General features: G+C 29.3%; 1 protein-coding gene across 3 annotated transcripts in view; it reads right to left on the minus strand.

Moving 5' to 3' along the window:
• The window catches only part of LOC127736696 (protocadherin-9-like), a 40,986-nt gene extending 14,581 nt beyond the window's left edge, over nucleotides 1–26,405 (minus strand). Inside the window, exons 1-2 of one of the 3 annotated variants that reach the window (XM_052247275.1) lie at nucleotides 26,272–26,405; nucleotides 21,057–21,125 (exon numbers count right to left, since the gene is read on the minus strand). The gene's annotated coding sequence lies outside the window, so the exon portion shown is untranslated. Of the gene's footprint in view, nucleotides 1–4,173; nucleotides 4,443–21,056; nucleotides 21,126–26,271 lie in introns of those variants that run through there. The other 2 variants (XM_052247274.1, XM_052247276.1) reach the window with 2 other exon arrangements.
• Nucleotides 26,406–27,623: the final 1,218 nt, after the last annotated feature.

Here is a 27,623-nt window from a genome sequence, read left to right on the forward strand (position 1 = left end):
ACATGTCATAGCAGGTACCAGCATTTCTGTGGTTGGGTGTTCCCAGATAGTTTAGTTTGTAACAATGTTCCATTTTTTGGTCTTTCATGCTTGGTTCATAAAGAATGTAAAAAAATATTTCATGTGCGTATAAAAATAAGGAGATGTGGTACGATTGCTATTAAGACAACTATCATGAGATCAAAGGACAAGGATGTAAACGAAGACAGGTCAGTGTTCACTAAGATAGGTTTTCTAGGTACAAAGTAGGTACTTTTGAAAGTGGATAATCAATGGATTTATTGGGTCAATGGGATGAAGGTGGGGTGATGTGGGAATGAATATTTTAGCATGGTGAGAATTAGTAGAAGAAATAATGTTGCCCGTTCAAGATTGAAAATGAATAAGCTGCTGCATTTCTGCCTCACATTGAGCATGAAAAATTATTTAAAAAAGTGAAAATGAAGCTATGTGACATAAACAATCTGAGCAACAGCTAAAAATGAAATAATATTGACTATTTCATTTTGTGAAAAATCTGTCCAAGAGAAATCCTCCTGCCTTACCCCCTAAAAATGAAATGATTGTCCCCTTATACATGTATATGCTCTTAATGCTAATAAAAAATGTCAAATCTTTACCAATATAAAAATAAGGAGATGTATGAATGCCAATGAGACAACTATCCATCAAATTCAAATGAAGTGGATGTAAGCAATTATAGGCAACTGTACAGCCTTCAACAACGAGAAAAACCCATATTGTATAGTTGGCTCTAAAAGGCCACAGCGTGAAAAATGTGAAACAAATTATGAGTAGGGTGTATGACACAATAAGCAGATAACCCATCAAAGTTATTCGTAAAATGCTGTTAGTTGCTTGTGTTACTAATGTTTTTCACAAGGGAAATTTACTTTTACTTGCTATGGGTACAACCATTGATTTTAGGGTATGAATGATACGTTCGTTTTTGAAGACCCTACATCAACTGTCAAGATGAAGAACAGGAATAAAAGCCATGTTCATTGATAATTTTCTATGTTTTCTATGTATTGTGTGAGATTTAGTCCCATGTACATGTACATTTACTCCATATCTTTTCAGTTTCTATTTTACTGTTGTTTATAATCATGAACTTATTTTTAACTTCCTGCCAGTCCTTCAATGAACTCAAACCTCTATAGTTCCAGTTTACACTCATGTATTTGCAGTTTGAACAGACGAGCATTCTTGAAAATCAATGAATTCATTTAATTTCTCATTTGTTGCGGACCTTACATGTATATTGATTCTGTTAAATTTATTCATAACTTAACTATGATAAAATAAAACAACATACAGATAAAATTTGTATGGAGACTGACTATTCTTGAAGACTGTATGATTTCCTCTAACTGTCAATTATCTTGTGGTAGTTGGGTCAGTTTCATATACTAGACTACTACTAGAAGAAAGGACAAAGACAAGCTGCGAAAATAAATAATTGTTTTGACCTTCTCTTTGGGGTTATCTTAAACAGCTATTACTAGTATCATAAAGATGTGTTGGGCTACTCAAATTACGATCACAAGAAAAACAACAACAATGTCAACATAATTACGATAATTTTCGGCAACTGCCAAATGTAAACGACTATCAAAGTTTATTTTCCAGCTAAAGAGAGGTCCTCAATATGACATACTCAGAAGGAATCGTGATATCTTTGCGAATTAAAACAAAATATTGATCAAAGATGCTAAAACAAACAAAACCTAACAACAAACAAGTCAGAAATGATTATCTTGCAATACACGCTGTTCAACCGGATATTTACTAACAGGCGCGTATAAATTTATAGTGGCGAGTACGCAACATCTCACGATACGCGAGAAGTGTCGATATACCGCGAGATTCCAATCCTTCTCACTATACAAATCCTTGGGTATACCAACATTTAATTCTAAATCTGTTGAAGTCGTACAAACAACGATACTAAGTGTTTAGACAAATTACAGGGTATGCATTTTAATCTCAGGTCCATAAAGAGATTTATTTGCGCCTGTATTGTTCCTTGCACAAATATATTCAATGGACATTTATTTAATCTGGACTTTACTGTTTAAGAAACTTATAATCGATTTGAATTAAGAAAAGAAAGTTTATTTTTGTTATCTTTTACTTTTGATATATATTTATTCTGCAAGTTAAGGCTTTTATATTGATATAAAACGACTTTTAAAGGGAAAATATTCATGGTACAAATGTATGATATTCAAAGATCCATGAGTATTAAATATAAATAAGAATATCAAATGATTAAGGTGTTATTCTTTCTTCTGTAACAAAAGAATTGAATTAAAATTAAAAATTTAAATAATTCTCTAGATCAAATTAAAAAAAACAACCTACCAGTTGCAATTAAACTATACATAACTATAACTGTATATATTTGGTCTCTGGTGGAGAGTTGTCTCGTTGGCAATTATACCATTTTTTTTTTTTTTCATATAACTGTATATATAAAATCATTATTCTTTCCAGCCATCATCATTTGTTTTAACTTTACAAAAAACCTCTTATTCAACCAAATTTTACACAAGAGATTACTGAATTTCAACAGAGACAAATAAACATCAAACATCTTAACCAGATTATGTTATACACTTTTTTACATATTTCTTGTCTTACTTTTTGGAAAGTGTATGTAATACATGTACCTGTAGTTGTAGATATTAATGAACTATTCACTGTTTATGTTCAACACTATAATCACCTTTTAATTGAAAAATACATAAGTATCAGACTGTTATAATCTGGCTTAGGACCAAATGTTTCTGTCGCAGTCTAAAAAAAATCTTATGCAGGTTTTATTATTATTAAAATTATTACCAAAATATATGGTATGTTTATCATAAGATCCTTTATGTTATCCTGTTCCCACTGATGTATGTGTAGTTTGGGCTTCCAAACTTTTGGCATCGAGAATACAAGACACAATTTATTCTAGAGACATGTGTTGTGTGTAACAAATTTAATACTGGTATAAATTCACCACTAGATCTTAATCTTTATAAAAAAAAAACCTAGGCACTGTGAAAGTATCATTATTAGATGAAAATAAAATATGTTCATCAAAATAGTCTATGATCTGATATGGTCTCCACTTATGGCAACAATTTAAAATCGTTACAAAATATTCAATATCTAAGTAACACTGGAATACCGACAGTTAAGACAAAAATAACATTTTCTGCATATTATAACAGACATAAAACATATTCAATTTTCATTCAAATAAAAAAAAAAATAAGTAGGAAATTATAATAAGACAGCAGCCCAAGCAATATAAAACAAAACAAAATGAAAACCTAGAGATGATATTATTCCTTCTCGGAAGATACAGCTTTCTTTCAAGATTTTATCGTTGTGTTTTAACTATGAATAAAAATATTTTGAAATAAAGCTGCTCAAAACTAGCTGTTCCTTTTTCACTTTCATCTAAAAATATGCCATTTATATAAAATATTACAAAAGTATAAAAATAATCAAAAAAGTGAAAATATGAATCCTAGATTATGTATTACAATCAGTCACTAATGGTTTCTTTACTTCAGCTCATATTGTTTCAAATCGAACATATATACGTACTATCAATTCTTCCAATATTACAAGCACATATGCTTGCTACATGCAGAAAAAGATCTTCATTTTTTTGTATGTTGCTGTGCCTAAAATTACTTATTTTACATAAAAATTACTTATTTTACATAAAAGATATGTTTTTAGAAAACTTAAAAATAAAAAGTATTTTATTATATTTTATTATACAACAGATGATAAGATCAATTGTTTCAAAAATAACTTCCTTAGGTATACATGCAAAAAAGTGTTTAATGCAATGCGATATAATGTAAATAATAAGCATGGTATTCGAATATACTCATACTTGAAATGTTTTAAAATTCTTAGAACTAAGTCAAGTAAATTGAAATAAATCATGATTTGTAACATCTATGAGTGTAAATTATTTGGAGAATATCATAGTAAATGCAAATTCACAAGGAAAAAAATGTATATATATCAAAATTTTCATTGCTGTGACTTTTATTAAACATTCGTTATATTTATATTTTCATTGATTTAAAAAAAAAATATACATTGCAGATTAAACAATTCATTTTTTTCATAGAAATTAAAATAAATAAATATGTTTACCTTCACTTTTAGTTATCCATTTAAATTGGTTTTTATTTTCCCTCAGAAACTAAATGTAACATACATCTCTTGTTAATTCACTTTCATGTTTTTATAAACGTATAATCTTTAAATCTTGTTGTCATAAATCCGAGGATAAAAAAATTTAACTCCTGTACCCTCCAAGTGTGTTTAATGAAAAATACCTGTATCTCTGTTTAATGGTCTTTCAATTGATAATAGGGTGGAATGCCAACCAATCAGATTGTCTGTTACAAGTGAGTGATGACAGTACAATATCTTATGCTCAAATCAATGATTTTATCAGATATGTTTTTAAGAAGTTTTTCAGTTATGACAATGTCACAGTGATTTTTTGAGTACCTGTTTTGCATGTTTTTACTCTTCAAATGTCATGCATTTTATAAAAGAATTTTGTGACATAATAATTGAAATTGAAAATTGACTGATTTGACACAAGTCAATTAAAGAAAACATTTTATTTGTGTTATGAGATCTTATCTTAAAACAAGATTTTTAAAAGCAAGAAACATTTAATATATGGCTTTTAACCAAATAGTTCTAATCCAATCCATTACAATAAAAATCAAATATGTTATGTTCATTAAAAGGTAAATAATATGAAGAGCCTTCAATAAGAAGATTCAATATTTTACTTGAATCAAATTTGAAATTGTCTGCTTAAAATTTTCAACAATTAAAAACAAAAAGAGACTCACATATATAAACTCTTATACTTCGGAAATTTTATATTTAATAGAAACGTCTAATATTTTGAAAAACAGGATGAAATTTTCCATATATGAAGTATTTGTCATTGTTTCCCCTAATTATATATTTGCATGCTTAATCATTTTGTAAAAGATTAATAATTTACTTATACTTGCATAAAAAAGACAAATGTCTTACTCACTTGTTATACACAGCTTGTAAATTGAACTGTTTAACTCAACAAAAAAGATAATCCTAAAGACACATGTGCTTCACTTTCAATCCTATATCAATTATTGATAAATATGTCTGGGTTCTTGTATTAAAAGTTCATAATTAGTAAATCAACAGAATTTATAATTAATGGACATGGTCAATATTTACTCAGGATTAGTAAGGTGAAATGGACACTGAAAACTCAATCAGAGTGACTAATTACACTCAATTCCTACAATCATTACTCAAATTTTTAAAATATGACATTTTCTATTTGTAAATTTGTATATATTTTCTTCTTTCTTTTTATGTTTATTTCAACATTTACACTATTCAGTTGTATTTTTTATGATAATCACCAAGAGTACAAAAATATATAACATCTTCTAAAAAACAAATTTATTGACTTCACAAGGTTTCAAAATCTAAACATTCAAGTCTGTATTGTTTGGAAATTAAAAAGAAGAAAACTGATCAATTAAAGATTTAATTAGTAATACTATAACTATTAAAACACATTATACTATAACAACACTTCAATCGTGAGTAAAAAAGACAAACAAGGAAAATTTTATACGAAAAATATTTGTTTGCTTGGTTCAGTATAGGACTTAAATCAGTCAAATGTGTTTGTTGGTATCATATAGGGGCTAAAATTACCCAAACACTGACCAAAAGTAAATAAATCTCTTTTTCATTTGAATCTACCTGAGAATATAGTACAGACAAACTACCTGTAAGTCTGTAATCAACCCGGTGATGTACAACAGATGTAAAAATCACAATTAAATTTGAACAATTAAAAACAATTTATGGTCTGTTTTCATGACAAACAATCATTTACATTTATCTATAAGTAACTGTACTTAATATATATATTGGCAAATCAGACAGCCCCCAGCAACAGAAGGTATGATTATTGAATAAAACCATATTAATATGGAAAACTAATACCACAGAAACATAACAAAATATATCCATTTCTACATGCAAAAAATGTACCGATTACTTCTTGTTTTATTACATGTAAATAATGCAAAAAAATGCACCGATCACTTCTTGTTTGATTACATGTAAATAATGCAAAAAAAATGCACCGATTACTTGTTTTTTTTTACCATATAAATAATACAACTTTTACTGTTTGTTTTTCATTAACTTCTGCTGCTATAATTTGCCTGACATCTAAAATCACTTAACTATTAGAAAAATAAGTTGTGGTATAACTACCAATAAGATAACTTTGTACTAAACAATATAAAAAAGAGGCCAACATAGATCATTCCACAAACTCTTTAAAAATAAACGAAACATTTGACATAAATTTGTTACTCACAGACTGACTGACACACTGACATTGCAGAATACTAGTATAATTCCAATGTATAATCACTAAGCATGAGGTTTGATAATATGACAACTTTTACCATAAAAAATATTTCTTTCCCCAAACTGTATGAACATCCTAAAACGTTCTCATCTTTTGCAATTTGCCAGTTGCTTTCTATGAGAACCTGAACATCCTGTTACAAACTGGGAGTATATGTTTACCATGTCTCAATGCCATTAATTGATAAACTTTAACTTTCATTTAAATTAGTGGTTAGTTAATTGTTTCCCCTTATCCGTTGTTGTTGTAATTTATCTTGGAAGCAAAACTTGACCATATCTAGGAATTAAAATCGGTACAATATTTTGCCTATTAACAAATGAGATTACTGATAAGTTTGACATGTCAACCTGAAGTTAAAACTACCGTCTGATAGCGAGGATTACAGTAGCATATGCCAAAACTACAGGGCTTCTCAAATATCTTATTCTTTTACAATATATTCTATTTAAACTGAACTCCAATTTGAATATTATTAAGATTGGATCTGGACGTCAATGAACCTAACCTTCTAGTCACTGTGCATGAAATCAGCAGATTTTAATCAGTATTTATCTCTGAAACAATTGTTTCAAAGGAAAAAAGCGACAGTAAAAACAAATTTTTACTGATATAACACCACAAAAAAGGAACTGTTGAAGGTAATGTGATAAAAAAAGCTTCCAAGTCATATATAACTAGACTAGGTCTTATTTTATATTATTTGAGGTCTGCACGAAATAAGTATTCTTCTATTGGTATGAAGTAAAGACTTTCAAATGAACTAATGATATGAAGGTTAAATGTCAAAGGAGATTAAAGCTTCATGTTTTCACTTTCTGTTTTAATAAACTGAGGTTTGGCCTCCATAACACAAATCTTCAGATATCAAAACTTGTTCCTATTTTACACACAATAGTATCTAACTGTTGATATCAAGAGCCAAGACCTGAATATTCCGACATTCGTTTCACATTGAAATGTGATTTAATCTTTCTTTTCAGTAAGAATTCAGAATGATAACTTAAAGACAGATTCCTCATGACAAATGCCATTGGATTTAATGAGAATCAATACAAGTATGCACCAGAATAATGTCAGTCGTTACATTATGCCTTTTACTGACTGATCTCTGATTGTTACGTAGGCTACAGGCCACTAGAACACAATGAATTATTTGAGTTATACAAGACTGAACAATGAACCATAAAAGGAGGATGCATATGAAACAATAAATAAAAGCAAAGTATTTCAGAATATTTCCACATTAATTTGCAAAGTGTTCAAGAGGTTGTCAATTTGCAAAGTGTTCCTGAGTTGATCTTGAAAACATTAACATGCCAAGTGTTCCTGAGTTGATCTTGAAAACATTAACATGCCAAGTGTTTCTGAGTTGTACATATTGAAATGCTAAGTGTTCCAGAGTTTTTTTTTATCAATATGCCAAGTGTTCCTAAAGTGTACATATTGAAATGTTAAGTGTTCCAGAGTTTTTTTTTATCAATATGCCAAGTGTTCCTAAAGTGTACATATTGAAATGCTAAGTGCTCCAGAGTTTTTTTTTATCAATATGCCAAGTGTTCCTAAAGTGTACATATTGAAATGCTAAGTGTTCCAGAGTTTTTTTTTATCAATATGCCAAGTGTTCCTAAAGTGTACATATTGAAATGCTAAGTGTTCCAGAGTTTTTTTTTATCAATATGCCAAGTGTTCCTAAAAGTGTACATATTGAAATGCTAAGTGTTCCAGAGTTTTTTTTTTTATCAATATGCCAAGTGTTCCTAAAGTGTACATATTGAAATGCATAGTGTTTCATAAATTTACCTATTTTTTTTAATGTCAATTGTTCAATAGTTGTATATATTAAATGCCAAGTGTTCCTAAGTTGTACATATAATATGATATTGAATGCCAAGTGTTCTATAGTTGTACATATTGAATGCTAAGTGTTCCATAGTTGTACATATTAAATGCCAATTGTTCCTTAGTAGTACATATTGAAATTTAAAGTGTTCCTTAGTAGTACATATTTGAATTCCAAGTATTCCATAATTGTATGTATTGAAAGGCTCAATATTGGAATGCAACATGTTACATAGTTGTAAAAGAAGATGATTGATTGATTGGTGTTTAACGCCACTTTCAGCACAATTGGTAATTGTGTGGCATTCAGTTTTTATTGGTTAGAGTTCCCTGGTAAGAGAGAACCAACATTTTCAGCAGGAAAAACTTTGTCAATTATGATTGGAGTCGAGTGCACCTGCAACATGCAGGGTTCAACTCACAACCTCAGTGTTGACAGGCTAGTGATACAGTAGTTGAACTACTTAGACTACTCAGCCACAAAGACCCCATGTACAAGAAGAAATGACAACTGCAACATCGTTGTACATTTTCTGAGAGTAAGTGAAGTGTTATTATTTACAAATCAAAGGAACATTTCCATTCCAAATGTTCCAGAATTTATGTGCTCCCGTATTGTAAGTTGTACATATAAAAATCCAGATGTTGTACTTATTGAAATTGCCAGTATTCAATAGTTATAAGTATTTAATGTATCAGTACTACATTATACTGATAAACAGAAAAATATGTGTTTATAAATGTATTATCACCAAAAGAATTTCATGTCAACCAGATTTCACTATCTATATTAACAGAATGACATGATGTCAAATGAAAATCTATATTTTCTTCCAAAAACAAAATAAAGCAAAAAATTAAAATAACCACTTTCTAAAGCATGAAGTTCAGGATCATCTTTTACATGGAAAAGACAAATTTTATGTTTAAATTATTTCCAAATGGTCAATAAATTGGAGAAAAGTTGGCCATAAAATTGATACTAATCTCTGTCAGAAGACATTTGAATGTTCTCAGCCTTAAAATGAAGCTTTTACACATTGTCATTAATAATCTGTGAAAAAGTATTCTGTTATTGTCCTTAATTATCTGAGGGGAAGAAATAAAATATTTCATGAGTTTAGAGTAGAAAACCTGTGGGAAATAGTATTGAAATAGTTGTGTGTGTGACTCTCATTAAATTTTACACTTTATGCAAGAATTAATGTCCCTATTCAAAATTATGATTTTGTTCCATTCAATTTTTTCATGTAATAATATTTTTGAAGAAAAGAAACTCAATTATAACAATTATGGGAATTGTTGGTGACCTTCTCCTGTGGCTTAAAGATTACTTGTCGAACAGAAAACAAAGGGTTGTCATAAACGGAGTAGAATCTTCCTGGGCGGATGTAAATGCTGGAGTACCCCAGGGTTCAATTCTTGGGCCCTTGTTGTTCCTCATTTATATTAATGACATTATTAACGAAGTAAGCTGTAAGATTAAACTATTCGCGGACGATACATGCATCTATGCTGTTGTAGATAATCCACTAGTTTCATCGATTTCTTTACACTACAACTTGCGTAAAATAAATAACTGGGCGGATAAATGGTTAGTAAATTTTAATCCGTCTAAGACAGAATCCATTGTATTCTCACGAAAAAGCGAACCAGATTATCATCCACCTTTGAATATGAATGGCGTCATAATAAAAAGAGTTCAAACTCATAAGCACTTAGGATTAACTTTCTCGAGTGATGGAACATGGAATCATCACATCGAAAAAATTACATCAAAGACATTACCCCGACTAAACTTACTGCGTCGCCTAAAATTTAGGCTACCCGATCAGTTTAGAAACATACACCAGTATAGAACTCGTTACGCAAATAATTTTCCATCAGTACCCTGTCGAACTACTTATTATATGAATAGTTTCCTTCCATCAACAGTTCGACTTTGGAATAGCCTTCCCCTAGATATAAAAAATGCTGGTTCTATCGCTCCACTAAAAGCCTTTCTTAAGTTAAATCATTCTATACCAAATTATTATTATGCAGGCAGTAGACTAGGTCAGATATATCATGCCCGAATCCGTACCGAGAGCAGTAGTCTTAGAGATCACTTGTATCAAAAAAATTTGGAATCAGACCCATTTTGTAAATGTAAACAGATAGAAACCTCGGAACACTTCCTTCTAAACTGTCCCATTTATCATCGAACTCGTGAAGCCCTTTATGTTAACCTAGTTGGTACACTTAACATAGATACGTTACTTTATGGTGATCCGAACATTACAGATATAGACAATCAAAACAACTTTCTTATTGTTCAAGACTATATATTGAAAACTAAGAGATTCACAAAATAATTCTTGTTGGCTCAACAACATGTCACCCAATATCAAAAAATACTATCTGCATTATATGTTAATTTCCATTACATTTGATTTCTTTTTCTATGATATTATGTTATATGATTGTACATTTTCTGTCCATTGTAATTAATTTTGCCGTTCAAAAGGAGAGGAATTTGTATAAGTGACTTGTCACTTGTTTTCCAATCCATGTATTGTATTGATGTACATATTTATTTATCTGTTTCTAAATAAAATATTGTTTACACTAATTATAACAAATTTCCTTTACCAAATCCTATTTGTAAAATATTTTATGTCGCACGTTAAACTTCTGTACACCATTATATTCACACCTAATTCAAAATGTTTATATTTAATGATACAAACATGACCGTAACAACTTTTTAATTTGTGAAAAATTCTTTTTAACAGTCAGAATATAAGTGCATTGAAATTCAGCTACAATTGACTGAACCCACAGTAAGAAATAACGGGATCTTCTTAAAATATTTTTCACTATTAATGCAAATCTACTTTCTAACATGACATTTAATTTATTGGAAAAGATTAATTCTAACCCAATATTAACTGTTTTTAAGAGGTTTATGTAAAATGACATCATTGCTGACTTCACAATGAATCAATTTTTGACAACTAATTTAAACATATGAAGTAAAGAAATCATTCTGATTGCCCACAGTGTTCTTACATTAATTTTCATAAATCAATTTTACAACAAATATCATCTTTGGACTCAGTGAAAAAAACTCAATCAAAGTATAAACTAAGGCAAGGATTTGTATAGTGAGAACACTATACAAATCCTTGACTAAGGTCATGGTATGTAAAACTGTGACGAAGATTAAGAGTGAGCAAAATCAACAGAATGAAATCTGTTGTTTAAGTTTACACTTTCTAAGGGAAGTCTAGATCATTCTGTGTAAGATCTTTTGAGATCAACAAAGATGATTAGTATTACCTAAAAAGTTTATGACAATACTTAAGGAAAAGTACTGTAGCACGACTGCTTAAAAGTCATTTCTGGACTGGAAAAAATCTTCTCTTACAAGCTACTCTGTGATATCACTTACCAATCAGCGAATCAATTCATCCTGAAATATGGTTTTGACAAGCGTGGTATGCATTTTAACAACAAAACATAGGCTTCACTTACCATAGAGTATGGGTTTTGCTCATTGTTGAAGTTTGTACGGCACCCTATAGATGCTTATCATCCTCTTCCTTTCGTCTCTGGTGGATAGTTGTCTCATTGGCAAATATACAAAATCTCTTTTATTTTATATACATATATGATGTTGTTTTCTAAATCAATATTTTGTGGGGATTGATATAATACTCAAGACAACATTAAATTAGGGAATCATTCAAAATGGCCCTTGTGAGCTTCAGAAAATAAACACACTTTTATTGATTGTGTTATCCATTAAGGGAGGTTTTATCTGCTTTTCTTAAACTTTTTCTGTTTGGTTGTCCTGTTTGCATGTAACTGAAGTTTCAACAACAAAAAAATAGGAAATAATCTAGACAAAGGTTCTCGTTTTATTCAACAAAAATCATAAAATTCTAGGATTTTTTTTTTGGAAGTCTGACAGTCTTTTTTAGAACTTGCAGGGACTTTTGTTCCCTGGCAATAATCTAAAAATGCCATTTGACGTCAACAATCTCCCACTCATATCATCATAATACCAAGAAATAGGTTATGGTTTTAATAATTTGTTTCTGGAAATCAAATTTCTGTTATATAATATAGAAAGCTAAATATAAGTTTCATATTTCAACAAAAGAATTTTGTAGATTTTTATCAATGTTTGAAAAAAAATCTTTATCCTTACACATTAAAACTGATCTCTAAATAATGAGTTTTCTATTTGCTTCATTTCCACTTTCAGGCATTCTGTATCATTACATAAAATGTTAACTGTTGTACCATATAATTACAGTAAAATAACATATTATGCAAACTTTTTATATCCTGTGTAAGCTGTGCATTTAAGGAAACAATATATCACCAACACTAAGCCCAAGTCAACACAGTCAAACAATACATACTAATTTAATGGCAGATTTTGTTCCTTATTATGTATAATATATAGTCTCAAAACATGATCTCATCTTGTATCAATTTTCACCTAGGTACTTAGTACTATAATTTATCTGATACTGAATCAGTCCTTTCCTCTAATTTTACCGCTGGAAGCATTGTTCGCCATTTAATTACGTTTTTCTTTGACCAAATTTGTGTTTATCCACTGTCAATATCTAAGACTCTGGACTCGTCAACATAAACATGTCATACGATAGTCTATGTCATGCCTCTTATTATCCTAACCTCGTCAAATCAACCGGCAACATTTTTAATTTCTCTAAAATTATTTCATCTTCTGAACCATGAAAAAGATTTCATGACACAGAACTACAAAGTAATACGCCTTTAACCAGATATTGTCCATATGATATGGATGATGTCCAACAAAACATTTTCAATTTGTAGATTTTTTTCATCTGATTCAAGTCAATGAAATGGACATTAGCGGTCTACGATCAGAATGTTACAAATGAACGACAAATTTCACATTTAAATGGCGAGATCCTTCTGTACTGGGACATTACTTTTATACCAGAGATGCAATCTTTTAACAAATGACCACAACATTAAGATAATTAATTTCAATATGACTCAAGTACAAACGATTTGTTTCCTCGTCTCTAGTCTTTGGTGAAATTAGACATATGTAGGTGTGGAAATAAGTAAAATTCAATCTGATTAACATTCAGTAAAATATCTTGTATTCACTTACTGATAAAATAATACTCTAAATTAAAATATTGGTCCAAGGTACTATCTTATGTCATTAAGTCACTACCATCTATTTTATGTACTTCTAAAACAATCAAAAACACAAATGCATTTTTTCCATTCTGTCTAGAGTATCTAAAGTATCATTATAAATGTATGTAGTTCTTTGGTTTAACAAATGTCAAAACTTATCTTGGGAAGTTAAAAGATTGACAAAATATCTTAGAGAGAACAAATCTATTTCCTTTTGGACAGAAGCTTAAACATTGAAATGATAACCTTCTCAAACTTGACTTCCCCGTGTCAACATTGAAACAGGAGACAGGGAAACCAAAGGTCCCCTAAATATCTAACTTCAGATCAATGCATACATCAACATTTTTTTCTGCATTTTTAGGTACAAGAAATCAATTTCTGAGTAAAGATATTGTATTTTTATTTATCATTTATGACAGTTTTAAACATGACTATTTCAGTCATTATTACAGGATTGTCAGCTACATGTGACAATTGAAGAATATTAATTAATTATTCAAACAAGGTGAATATAAAATGTTCCACCGATTCAATACTTCCAATATTTTTGATTGACGGAATCAGCACAGAGACGAAGGCATGACTTAATCAATTGAATGTTTTACACAATGCAACTTTCAAATATACCTTTAAGATCATGTTATCGACAATTTAAACATTTGCAATTGTCAATAAACAGCATGAAAAGTAAATTAAAAATTTTAATAATAAATAATACACATAAAATCTACTTTAGAAACTTAAAAATGTTAAAAGATAAGCCAAGTCTGAATTCATTTAAACAAGAAATAATATTATACGGAACATAATATACTTTCTGTTCTACCAATAAAATTTAAAACTTATTTGAATGTCAAGTGACAAGTATTTTAATTGTAAGCAAGACTATATTTCAATTAAAAATAATTACAACTATAATTACTTAAAGTTCTATTTTGTTGTTTATTTTCAAAAATTCTTTAACAATATTAGAGGTGATATTCAATGTAGCAAACTGAATCAATTTCATATTTTTGTATTAATCAATATCAAGTCTGGCATCTGTTAAAGTTGTATCAAGTACAGAACAAATTGTTAGTGCAATAAATATTCTTAGGACATTAAATTACATATATTTTTCAAAATCAATCAAGATGTACTAAACTTAGTGTCTATCCACCAAGAGTGGTCCTGCATGAATATTAATGATATATTTGCAAGGGAATGTTCAGCAAACAATAATAAATTTAAGGGATCATCCATACATGCCAACCATTTCCAAAGTATGCAAAGTGCACTCCATTGCGAAGTAGAAAATTCAACAACAACTTTTATCCAGCTTATTTACTGTATTAGTCCAGAAATATTTAGGTTTTTCTATAAGTTTATATATTATTCTATTGAAAATGATTTTTGTCGGAGGGAGGGCTTTAAAAGAAGTGTGTTTTGCACGCTTGGAAAATGGTTGACAACTATGGATGGACGACCCCTAAATAAATATAAATATGAAAACTAGGATTTGTATAGTATTGTACTATAGTATTGTACTATACAAATCCTTGATGAAAGCAGTTTTCATACTTATGTTAAAATAGGACTGCTACTAAATTATCAAAAACTTTTATCAACTTTGACTGTTTGAATGGGCTACTTTTCCATGGTCAACGTTTGGTAACTTTAAAAGAGGATAAAGAGATAATACCTGTTATGATAAAAGTACTGATAGTACTGTTGACTTAGTACCTTTACTTAGCATCTTGTTACTAATCCTTAGTTAATATTTCTTTATATTATCCACAGGATTATTCACCAATTATCTACTTCAGCCCTAGTCATCTTGACATTAAATAGATTTATAAACAAGCCATCTTGTACTGATAAGTTGTCTAAGAACAAATGCAAACTTTTTTAAATCTTAAATTTGTTTTCTGTCTTATTAGGGTGTTGATTTTACTGCACACTTTTATAACCTTGTTTACTGTAAACATTAGGGATTACTGCCTTAGTTGAGTATTGAGGTTCTTTTAAACAGTATTTTGAGTTTCATAAACTGGTGGTGACATTGATTTTAGTAAATATCATGCCATTTAATTAAGCTTTAAATTTCTTTTGTAAATTCAAGTAAAAAATAAGAAATAAAACCCTTTCATAATAAAAATGTTATATTTTCCCTTATTGTATTATTCTTGTGATGTGCTTCTATAATTATTGGTCTCATAAAGAGATATACTAAATGATGTTATTTGGTAATCTTAACTAGGTGCATGGGTTGCAATCTGCATTTTGTGATTTTCTGTCAGCTTTAATGTTTGAGTAAAAAAACAAAATCCCTATACATTGTAATTGCCTTTAATCCATAACTTTAGGATCAGATCAAACCCCTCAATAAATCATTTATAACTAATCATAATGTATACTACAAAACACAGTGCCAATAATATATGTACAAAGCCTGGTAAATGTTGGGAATCTGCATTGGACTAAATTTACAAGTTTATGTATAAAACTAAATAAAACATGCATTGGGATAAATTTACATGTTTATTTATAATAGATTTAAGAAGATGTGGTATGAGTGCCAATGAGACAACTCTCCATCCAAGTCACAATTTGTAAAAGTAAACCATTATAGGTCAAAGGACGGCCTTCAACACAGAGCCTTGGCTCACACCGAACAGCAAGCTAGAAAGGGCCCCAAAAATGACTAGTGTAAATCCATTCAAACAGGAAAACCAACGATCTAATCTATATAAAAAATGAGAAACAAGAAACCCTTATGAACCACATCAACAAACGACAACCACTGAACATCAGGTTCTAAAACTAAATAAGCATATGTCCATATATATAATAACAAATATACCTTGTCAGTTATTTAACCAGGTTTGTAGTTTGATATGTATTAATTATTGATTGTGAAACATGTCAGATCTGATTGGATGCTGCCACAGAATCCATTAAAACATGGTTTCTTGGGACACAATAACCTCAGCTACACTGCCTGAAAGGACTACCAAGGGGTCACTATCCTTTGTGATAAAAGATGCCATTTTATGTGAAGCATTGGATTTTTCATTAGAAGTTGCAGGGTGGTTGTATAATAAATTAGTTCTCTTGTAATTGTATAATGCAAAAGGAATTAAATTACATTCAAAGTAGACATTATCAAAGGTCAAATTAACATGGAAATCTACTAAGTTAGAAAGAATTGGAACAAAATTTGTAACAAACAAGTCATTTGCTTTAAATGAACAAATGTTCCTAAATTTAGAGACCCATCTGATAGCTTAGAATGGAGAGATTTATCTTAACTAATGTGAAAGATGCACACCCATTCTTTTGGTTATAACCAGATAATTTTGTACCCCATCAGTAACATAACAATTTAATAAAACACAATAAAAGGATTGCTTAAGGTATAAATTGACAAATAATAAATAACTTTTTTACACAGCAAGATCACTTTGCCACAATCCATAAAATAGATGAAATGCACAAATGTTGGAATATAATTTGAATAAAATTTCTCTAAATCTGTCAGACCTTTCAAAGGCTAATTATAAGGCTGTGAAAGAAAATTGCTCTGTACAACCCTTGACTTAATTAGATGCAAGAGTCCTTAACGCTTGAGGCAGTTAGCGGTCAGTTATTTAGTTGGACAATACACCTTCCATTATCAAGATGTCATTAAAAACCAGATCAACTATCTTGTCATGGTGAAAAAGTTACCATTTATATAAAATTTAGGCCTGCAGGCGCAGAAATGTAGAAAAGACACACGATTGAATAGAGCCCACACTGACAAGTGTAAGGAAAAGGTTATTATAACATGCTATTTAGTGACAAAAGTTAATTATGTATGGTGAGAAAAGGAATCATTATTGCTCTTAAAAGTCAGATAAAAGATATGGTGTATAGATAAGGCTCTGGCAGTAAAGTGGACCTCAGCTTTCATAGTTATCTCCCCTTAAAAAACAACAAGACAAACAAAATATGCTGTGAATTTCTTTCCACAGACAAAATTAAGGTGCATGAGGCATGTAACAAGTAGGAGACTCGTAATTACCAAGCAGTAGGTTATCATATTGCAAAATCTTAATATCATGAAAGATTTATACCAAATATAAAACCTGTTCTAATGGTATATAGATTGATTGATTGTTAGTGTTTAATGCAAATTTCATCACTATTAGCCTTATCATGGCGGTCAGTTTTTGTTGAAAACATATGCATAAACCTGTTATATTTGTTTCTAGACATTAAAATAGTTACACATCTTAAAATCAATTTATCAGAATTTTAATAAACAAATGCAACAAAAAAATCATGAATATCCAGTAAAATGATACAAACACAGTAAAAGATAGAGCAACCAACAAAACCTGGTTCTTTCAGATTTTCAACATTAAAGTTTAAAATCAATATTATAAACATTTGTACATGATTCTGAAAGTAATTTCTTTCTTTTTACATCAATATAAAGCAATTCATTTATTTTATAAGTATTTCCTTTTTATGGTTTGTCAATACAGTTGATTCACACTTTTATATTACAATCAATTTTTTATAATTTTTATTCAATCACTATTCTTAAAATAATCACAATTTATACTTTGATCAGTAAAAAAATGAAAGAAAACATCGAAATTAAAAGAAAGATCCTAGCATACCATTTACTTCCGTTTGTTTAAAATTAAAATTGTATACAACTATGAATGTTACGGACCATTTATGGCGATCAAAGTCTAACTCCGTCTGAACTGAGGGAGTTTGATCTGTTTTATTGGTTTGTATTTGTGATGACAAATTGAAAGAAAATTTTTATTTTCAAAAGTTACTCCTTTGGCAATTTTCAACAAATGGCTGATTTAAATCTTCAGAAAATACTTAAAAATATCATCTGGAATCATCATTTTTTTTACTATGATTTACTTTGATCTATACTTTTCTCGGGTATATAATCATATCATGTCACCAAATTAAGAGAAATATACAAAAAAATGCCAGAGCAATTAAAAGACATTGATTATAAAACAAAGAAAAATGTCTTTTGTAGTTGAAAGTGAAAGCTTTTCTCACCCTAATAAGGAATGTCCTTAATTAAGTTACCTGAAAGTCAATTGATAATCTCGTTATCTCACCTGAGGTAATCATTAGATCCCATTAACACCTGTATGATAACTGGATTATCAGGTAAGTGTTAATGGAGTTCAAAGGTGATTCATCATAACACATTATTGTTTATTTGTCTTTCATCTTTGTCAAAACACAGACAATTGACTACTTTTTCCCTTCTGTCCCTTTCCTTTTTGGGGAGGAGAAAAGACAATACAATATATTTTCTTTCTATCACATATAATCTGACAAATTCTCTGGTGGATTATAAAAATAAAAACTAACAGACAATACTCTGATAAATTTTGGGTAACCCTTAAAATATACATTAACACCTTTCATTTGTCTGTATAAAAAAGGATCAACATTGTTTTTAAAGGAATTTATTAAGTATGCCCCAAAATATGACAAGAAAAAAAGCTTAAATTCACACATTAAACCAGAAGTGTGAGAATACATTAAAAATGAGCAATACGCATAATTTTATTGATAAAAGTTATTTCATGTGATTAACTAAGCTAATCTTTCCTGGATTTTCAACTATAATCTATTCTTTGTATACATTTTGAAAATCAAATGTCTTCAGGTCAACCAGATACATGTAATTCAAAAGATTGGCACCTCCAATTAATGGTCATATAATCTATTGAAATATCATACAGAACTCTTTAATATTATGCTCAAACTACCTTTTTACCTACAGACATATTTCTTTTCTTCTTTTTTTAAAATAATTTTCAGAACTTTTATCATGGATATTGTTTAAAAGATTTGAAAAGAAAAATATCTTTTAAAATGAAGATTTCATGAGCAATGAAAGCCAAAAATTTATATCACAATAATGAAAAAGAAGTGAGAGAATATGGATGTTGTCAGTATTGTTGATACTTCTTTGTTTTTTATAGTATTTTAAATTATGATGCTATAAAACAAGAAATCTAATTAATCGCAGCAACCAAAAATAAAAAAAAATCGTAAGGGTTCCGTGGAACCCAGTGTCTCGCCTAATTTTGCTGCTAGTCACAGGCTCAACAAAAATGGGGAAAAAATTATTAAAACTTTTCCTATTGATACTATCTTTTGATTGTAAGAAGCTTCTGTCCAAGTTTGGTAAAAATCCAGAATGGTTTATGAATCTAATAAATGTTTTAAAAGCTTTAACTACAGACTGTATGTAATGTTAACTGGATGAAAAACTAAGTCCATTTATAAGTTATGTACGGAAAAACAGGAAATAAATTTTTACAAAATTTCGTTCTAGATACTAGCTTTTGATCATAAACAAACTTCTGTCCAAGTTTGGTACAAATCCAGGATAGTTTAAGAAAGTTATTAAAACTATTAAAACTTTAACCACAGAGTGAATGTAATGTTAACTGGCAGAAAAACTAAGTCCATTTATAAGTAAAATATGGATAAATAGGATTTTTTTTTTTACAAAATTAAACTTCTGGATACTATCTTATGATCATAAACAAGCTTCTGTCCAAGTTTGGTAGAAATCCAGGATAGTTTAAGAAAGTTATTAAAACTTCAAAAACTTCAACCACATAGTGAATATTTGTGGACGCTGCCGATGAAGGAATGTAGGATTGCTATGTCTTGCTTTTGCGACAAAAGTCGCAGGCTCGACAAAAATGAGCGAGTGCTCAGATATAATTTTAATTAGATTGTAAAATAAGAAAATCTAAATAATTTCTTCAAACGGTATAAAAGGTATATATTATACATGTACTTAATTTTTTTATAATTATTGTAATATTTTAGAAAATATGATTTTGATTAGTACTTATTATAAACAATTTCATTGAAATCATGAGGGCTAATTAATATCATAAGATTTTGTCTAGGTGCCAATCTCTTGTATTATATATATTCTTTTTTGTAAATGACAGATTTCCCATACTAGCAAATGGATGATTGTAGACATTTTTGTATCCGCATAGGAAGATTATCTGAACAAGAGAAAATTCACATAAAATATTGAAGTAAAACTTACCATATTTCTAAATAATAGAGTATAAATTATGCTACTCCATCGTTTTGTTTTACCCTTTCAACATTCTTTCAAAAATTGAAAAATTTGAACTTCGTGTGACTAAGAATTAGACATTATGAGAAATAAACACTGCTTTATTCAAATTAATGAATGAATTATATTGTTGACTAGTCAAACCATCTAGTATTTTCCAATATGAAAGAAATTCTTCAAATAAGCCCATAAACACACCCTTTGTAAAACAAACTAAAATATTTACAGTTTACATAACAATTCCATTCCACAAATACATATGGCTTCTTTTCTGAATTTATTTGAAATCAGTTTTCTTTTTGTGATGTAACTAAAACCCCGACTTTAAAGAGATCTGACATAGTGACGATATTAACACTAATATAATAATGTATTTAGTAAATATTAAACATTAAACTTTACCTTTAAATACTAACAACTGAATCACAAATGGCTGCTGTGTTCTGGTCCGTTTCTCCAGGATTCAGAGACCTGAAAAAGACAAAGATATTTTGGGATCACACTTTAAACTCTGCAATCATGCTTAAAGAATGAATCTTCTATAAGGTTTGCCTTCTGTACCAAAAATCTGTCTTACAAAGGGGTGGAATGTCATGTCTAAATGTTAAATACCGGTATAGATGCTTATTGTGAAGGTTTGGCCACTGGTGAAATATCTTTTAGACTATCATATTCATTTACCGTCCAAATATAAGCAAACTACAAGTATGCAAGGATTTACATAAAGCAATGTCAAAACCCTTGTCCAAGGGTTAATTAATTCCCCTGTAAGTCAACAAGAAAAGATTGCCCTGAGGTTACTGTAGTTTGTAACATTCTAGTTAGTTACACTGGCTTTCCAGTAAGCTGTTAGTGCTGAATTTTGAAAACTATACAATTACTCTGATTCATCAATGCCAATTTAAGTTTGTGTTTTAAGGTTTACATAAAGGTAAACCGCTTATGGGTTTTAAATTGATGCCCTTTCCTCGAAAAACAATACTTTACTAATATTTTGTTCATGCCGATATTATAACTGTATTATCAGACAGTTGAGTTCCTTCAATAACGAATAGCCTTTGCTTTACACAATCATTTACTTATTGCTGCTTTGTTTTACCCTTTTAGTTTATTACTTGAATGGAAATATCTCTGTTAAACAGACTTTTTAAGACTTCAATCCTCTTTTATCCTTTATTTTAGGGACCATACATTTTGAACTTGGGGAGTTAAAGTCATCTTGTTAAAAATCTAAGTCAATTAATATTCAAATCACAGCATATTGGTATATCTATTTACAGCTAAAAGTTAACATTATAAAATCACATAGGACACATATGTAGTCATCACTGGTCAGTTTTGGCTTGATACCTGTAGCACAAAACAAAGAATGAACAGATTTGACTAGCATAATCTCTCCTAACTTGTACTTATTTCAAATCTAAATTAAATATTACAATTCTCAATGCCCGACTGAGGTGCCTGCCCATCAATATATCTTATTTTGATGAAATCAACAGAATGTTGTTGAAGAATCCTCTTCACAAAGACAAAAAATGCAAGATGAGTTGAGTAAAACTGATTATTATAGTAAGCATTGAATGATTCTGAATCATTTGTCATTCCTTTAATGTATGATGGTTGCTCAGCCCATAGTATTGGTTACAGGTGAAAAGAGGAAATGTCTGGTCAATTCAGTACAGGTGAATTAAAATCGAAAGCCAAGTTTCCATCATATTTGGAGCTCAAATGTCCTTTTGTGTTACAGGTAAAAAAGGGGCACACATCCTGTCTCCTATTCACTTATATTTTCCAGTGTCAGTCAAAGTACCTGCTTTTCTTACTTTACTGATTATATAAACTGATCTATTGGTTATTGATTTTGTCTGAAATATGCATGAAATTCCACCACTGTATGTTAGGCAAACATAAATCAATCAATCAAATTTACAGTATGCAAGATCTATGACTAACAGACTCAGTGATAAATTTTTAAAAAAATTCTCAAATTTTAATTGAATTAAAAAAATTCTCTCACATAATTTATCAAATCGTTTCAATTAAGTTTCATTTAATATAACATATTTTATTTAAAAAAAATTCCCTCTTTTTTTAAAAGAGTGATCAAAGCAGTTTTCTCTTATAGTCAATTAGAATCAATTTAATTTATCTTCTGTAAATATTGCCAAGTTTCATATAAATCAATTTAATAAGATAGAAATGTTATATATTCCTTCTACAAGTTATCCCATCAAATTCTAAATACAAATACAATTTAAACACTTTCTGAAGACAGATCAAAAAGAAATTTCTGTTGTACAACTTTTCCTTAAATGAAAATGTTACATGCAAATTTATCAAAATATGTAACCAAAATACTGATGCAAGTTTGATAACCAATTTTGAATATTTAACAATATAGCAGAATTAGAAATGTCATTCCGAGTCAAACAAACATTTGTGACTTGTGGAATACTAAGGAGCCTTTTATATGATATAATCATAGATTTAACACATTTTAGTTCTAATTAAACTAAGGATGTACAATGATTTATATTAAATTGGAAAGGAATTTCTAATTTAAAATCATGTCACTGCGCACCAACTTGTTAAAATCTACTCTACATATTTTATCATCTTTTATTCATTTCATCATCACTATGGTGAAATAAGAATCGGATTTTCCTGACAAATATTTTGTATATTAGTGAAGGCGATATTCATCGTTATGACAGAACCTTTTTAGAAAGTGCTCAACTGAGCATAAATTTATTTTAAACCCATCAATTAATAAGAAATAATTTCCGTCCACTTATGGCAAAATAATATAGATGAAAAGGCGAGACTTTATGCCCTTAAGTTGAGTCAAATGGAGATAAATTTCCCAGCTGTCAGAAGGATTGTTGTCGTTTAAGGATGATTAAGTCTGTAACAGTATCGTTTGTTACAATACAATATTTATGAATCGTGACGGGAACTTCAAAATTGAGGCCTGTCAGGAAAATGTGCAATTTATATGGAACTTTGACCAAGGTATTGTCCTGTGAACTGTCTAGAGACAAGACTGACCAACACTGCAACAAGTTCAATATGCCAAATATAACAATAAAAAAAAACATTTCTGCACATGATTTGCATAAAATACAATTATTGAAAAAGCAAGTGAACTGTTACTAATGAAAATGTGAATTTAATGACTTGGTTTTCAATCAGAAAAATTTGTTTTATTGCTCAGGTGTTCTATGAAAATACCTTCAAAGAGAATTACACTCTACATAATTAAAAGCGAACACAAGGCAACAATCAACAAATATGAGAGTGCAAAACAGACTTGAAGCATCACAAGTTATATATCAATTTACATAAGGTATATCATTCCTGTAAAGGTTACAATATCAATACACCTAAACAAGTTTTACTTGGTATCCCCAGGAAAATTGAGACATTGAATTGATGCAAAAGATTAATATTTGGTCCCTGGATGTCCAGCATCAAATATTTCTTAAATAACTTGTATTATAAAATAAAGTGTCTTCAGTACAAAGTAGAACTAATTTTGTTGTAATGGTAACTTAAATTATCTAAAGAACTAACCTTAAGAAATGTTCATTTAAGTCTCTCTGCGTTAATGTAATTGCTTCTGAATTATCATTTATTTTGTTTATTGTTGCATAATGATTATTTCAAGTTTAAAAAAAATAATATCCTAGTTATAACAAGTAATTTGTTTAAAATTCAAATATTTTACTCACCACATTAGGCGACCTAACAAAGTGTGAAATAAAATCAATGCTTATGTGCATATTTCTGATCTTTATAAAACTTTTAATTCTGCTATATGCAACAATCAATTGAAATATCAATCAAAGATTTAAAATACACTCATATAATCGTTATCTAAATCCTAGGTTCACCAAATAAAACAAAGTAAAAAGAAGTGCCAGCACCCGACAGATTACGGATAATCCCTATATAGACAATGTTATAGGATTGATCAAAGATTAAAAGGATTTATTTCCAATCTTTTAAATTATGAAGTTTCAAATTTAAACTTTTAGTCTTAAAGAAGATTAAAAATTTTACTTTGTAATGGTTAAGGCAGTTTTAGATTTACCGAATGCTCTGATTTGTAATCCATTTGCGGCAAAATTATTTTTTAAAAGTTTGTTTAATAGATTTTATTTCCAAAGAACAAGGACAATGTTAGTCATTTGTTCCTTCAGGATAGCTGTGCTGATCTCTAATTAATTTGTTCAAAGAAATGATTTTCAAAGTTTATTCTCAAGTCAATAAGCTAACGGAAATCCTATTGGGAGCCATAGTAAATCAAAAATTATAAAACAATACAAAGTTATTGTCCTACCACAATATGCCATTGAAAGGTGACAAGGGTCAGTAATCTTGTAATCAACAGACCTTCTTTGGAAACATATATTTGGTCAAAATCAAATCAAATGTAGTACATTTCACCTACTCGATAAATTATTACATGAGAAGATGTGGTATGATTGCCAATGAGACAACTCTCCACCAGAGACCAAATGACATAGAAGTTAACAACTATAGGTCACTATACGAACTTCAACCATGAGCAATACCACTAAACAATTCACATTCCTTCACCATATACTTATACAATAAGTTTATAAAAATATCAAAATATCTTCAAAGTTCTTACTAGTCTACAACAATGAGCAAACTAGCTGTATTGTGAATCAAAGTTAAAATCCTTCTACAGCCATGCAGCAATGATCCTTTTTTTCATATTTTGTGTGAAGAATTTCTATGCAGATATTATGGACAGTATACTAAAAGCAGATTAAATTTTCAAGAATGCATAAAAAATAATAACAGAGACAAAGTTTTGGTTAATGATTGGGGGTTAGAATTGGAAAGGGGATAATGGGATCAAATTCTCAACCATTTTTCAAAACGTCGATTTTTATTCAAATTTTTTTTGAAGATTTTTTAAATACATATCATTAAATAGGATCTGTAAAATATCAGTATGAGAGGACAAACAATTCATTTAATGCTTGAGTTTAAAAAAAAACTATGAGAAATATATTCTTTTTTCTAGCTAAGCTTGACTTTTTTTTTGCTACTGTAAATTCAGAAATTATTGCGATGTTTTTATTATTGCGAAAAATGCGACAGGGTTATAATCGCAATAATTTAAACTCGCATTTTGAAATTTTTTATATGAATTAAACAGGATTTTTCTCAATATCGCAAAAATTAAAATCGCATTTTAGTCTAAAATGACAAAATCGCAATAATAAATGCACGCAATAATTTTTGAATTTACAGTATTCTTATTACATTTTTAGTGTTATTTTACAATGATTTAAGATATATGATTTGTTCTACTTTATAGGCTTTTTATATACATTGTTTTTTGTTGTCAATAAACTAATCCAGTATTTGACTGTAACTCTGAAATATTTATCTCAAAGCTAACTTATAAATCTGGCAAATTCTACATGCAAATTTTCTAAATCGCAAAAAAAAAAATCTTTTTCCAAATCACTTAATTCAGCATCAACTAATATACATTGTAAACTTCTTACAACTTTGTTGACAGAAGCAGTGTTTACAAACAAAACAATTCGTAAAATAAATGAAAATTGTGTCTTACCTTTTCTCTCCCCAGCAACTATGCATGACATGTTTTTCGTAAACATTTTAAATAACTTTTAAAATTTAAATACATTTTATGCCATTTATCTGATTAACTTTCAATTTAGTTTTAACCTAAAATATAACACACCCATTACAGAATGATGATTTCAAGCTGATAATATAAAAACTGATTTTTAAAACATAAAAACTATCAATAGAATGAAAAATAAAATATTACACATTTTTCTAGGACCAATAGAAATGTCTATAATAGATTTATGTATAAGCTCTAAATATTTTCAAATTTAAAACACTTCTCAGTCTACATTTATCATTTCAATATATTTAACAGTATAATTGACTTGTCCTTTCACATGAATATTGCCAACATACCTGATCAGATGATTATAGGAATAAAAACTATAGTCTGGGTAAAAAAAAAATTAAAAATTAATCAATTAAATCCGTGTAAATCTTCTTGTGCACATCTAGGTATACATTTGTCAAATGAAGAGAGAGGACAGAGGATATCGATGATTTTCAATGTACCCATGCATGAACACATTTTGTTTAATTTCTGAAATCAGAATTTAAATCACTGAAATGGAACCAACCAAAATATCTATCTATATGGGAAATTAGCTGTGGTCAGTTTGAAAGGGTGAATGGCAAATTTTCAAATTACCTGAAGGGCCAAAATAACCACCAATTGTTGGTACAGTATTTTCTTAATATAATTGAAAACCATTGTTCTTTAGGATGAATCTCTGACAGCCTTTGTTTACACAGAAAGTTTTATTGGTGAATCATTTTGACCAGTACACGTAAATTGAAAACAAACCCCATTTTAACCATGAGGTATATTATTTAGTTTGGGTGTAAAAATAATATCAGGTGATTTTATAAATAGATGTAATTATAGTTATTGATGACATTTTGGACTATCTTTACTGGACAAATGACCAGTACTGTAAATTCTATTGTACAACAATATGACACCATTTAACATCTGAAATGAGTTCTCTTTCATGAAGGTGTCAACAAGCCTTCTAACATTGACAAAATTCTAAACCCCAAATAAGTGAGAATAGAAGTTTTTCATACTATGTTTATTTACAAGCAGACTTTTTACATTGCAGTCAGTAGATAGTGTCTAGAATTGAAAGTCAGCAAAAAAGAAAATAAACAGAAGTCAAGAGGGAATTTAAGTATCAGATTCAATCCATTAATGTGACACAAAGAAGATGGTTTTGTTTTTATTGTTTTGACTATGCTTTATGTTTTTCCAAAGTTTGATCATAATACTGTCTACATGTGAATCACTGATATCTCCCACATCACAAAGCTAACATTCAACATCTAAAAACA

Source organism: Mytilus californianus, unplaced genomic scaffold (assembly GCF_021869535.1).
Source record: "Mytilus californianus isolate M0D057914Y unplaced genomic scaffold, xbMytCali1.0.p SCAF_35, whole genome shotgun sequence".
NCBI classification, from domain to species: domain Eukaryota; kingdom Metazoa; phylum Mollusca; class Bivalvia; order Mytilida; family Mytilidae; genus Mytilus; species Mytilus californianus.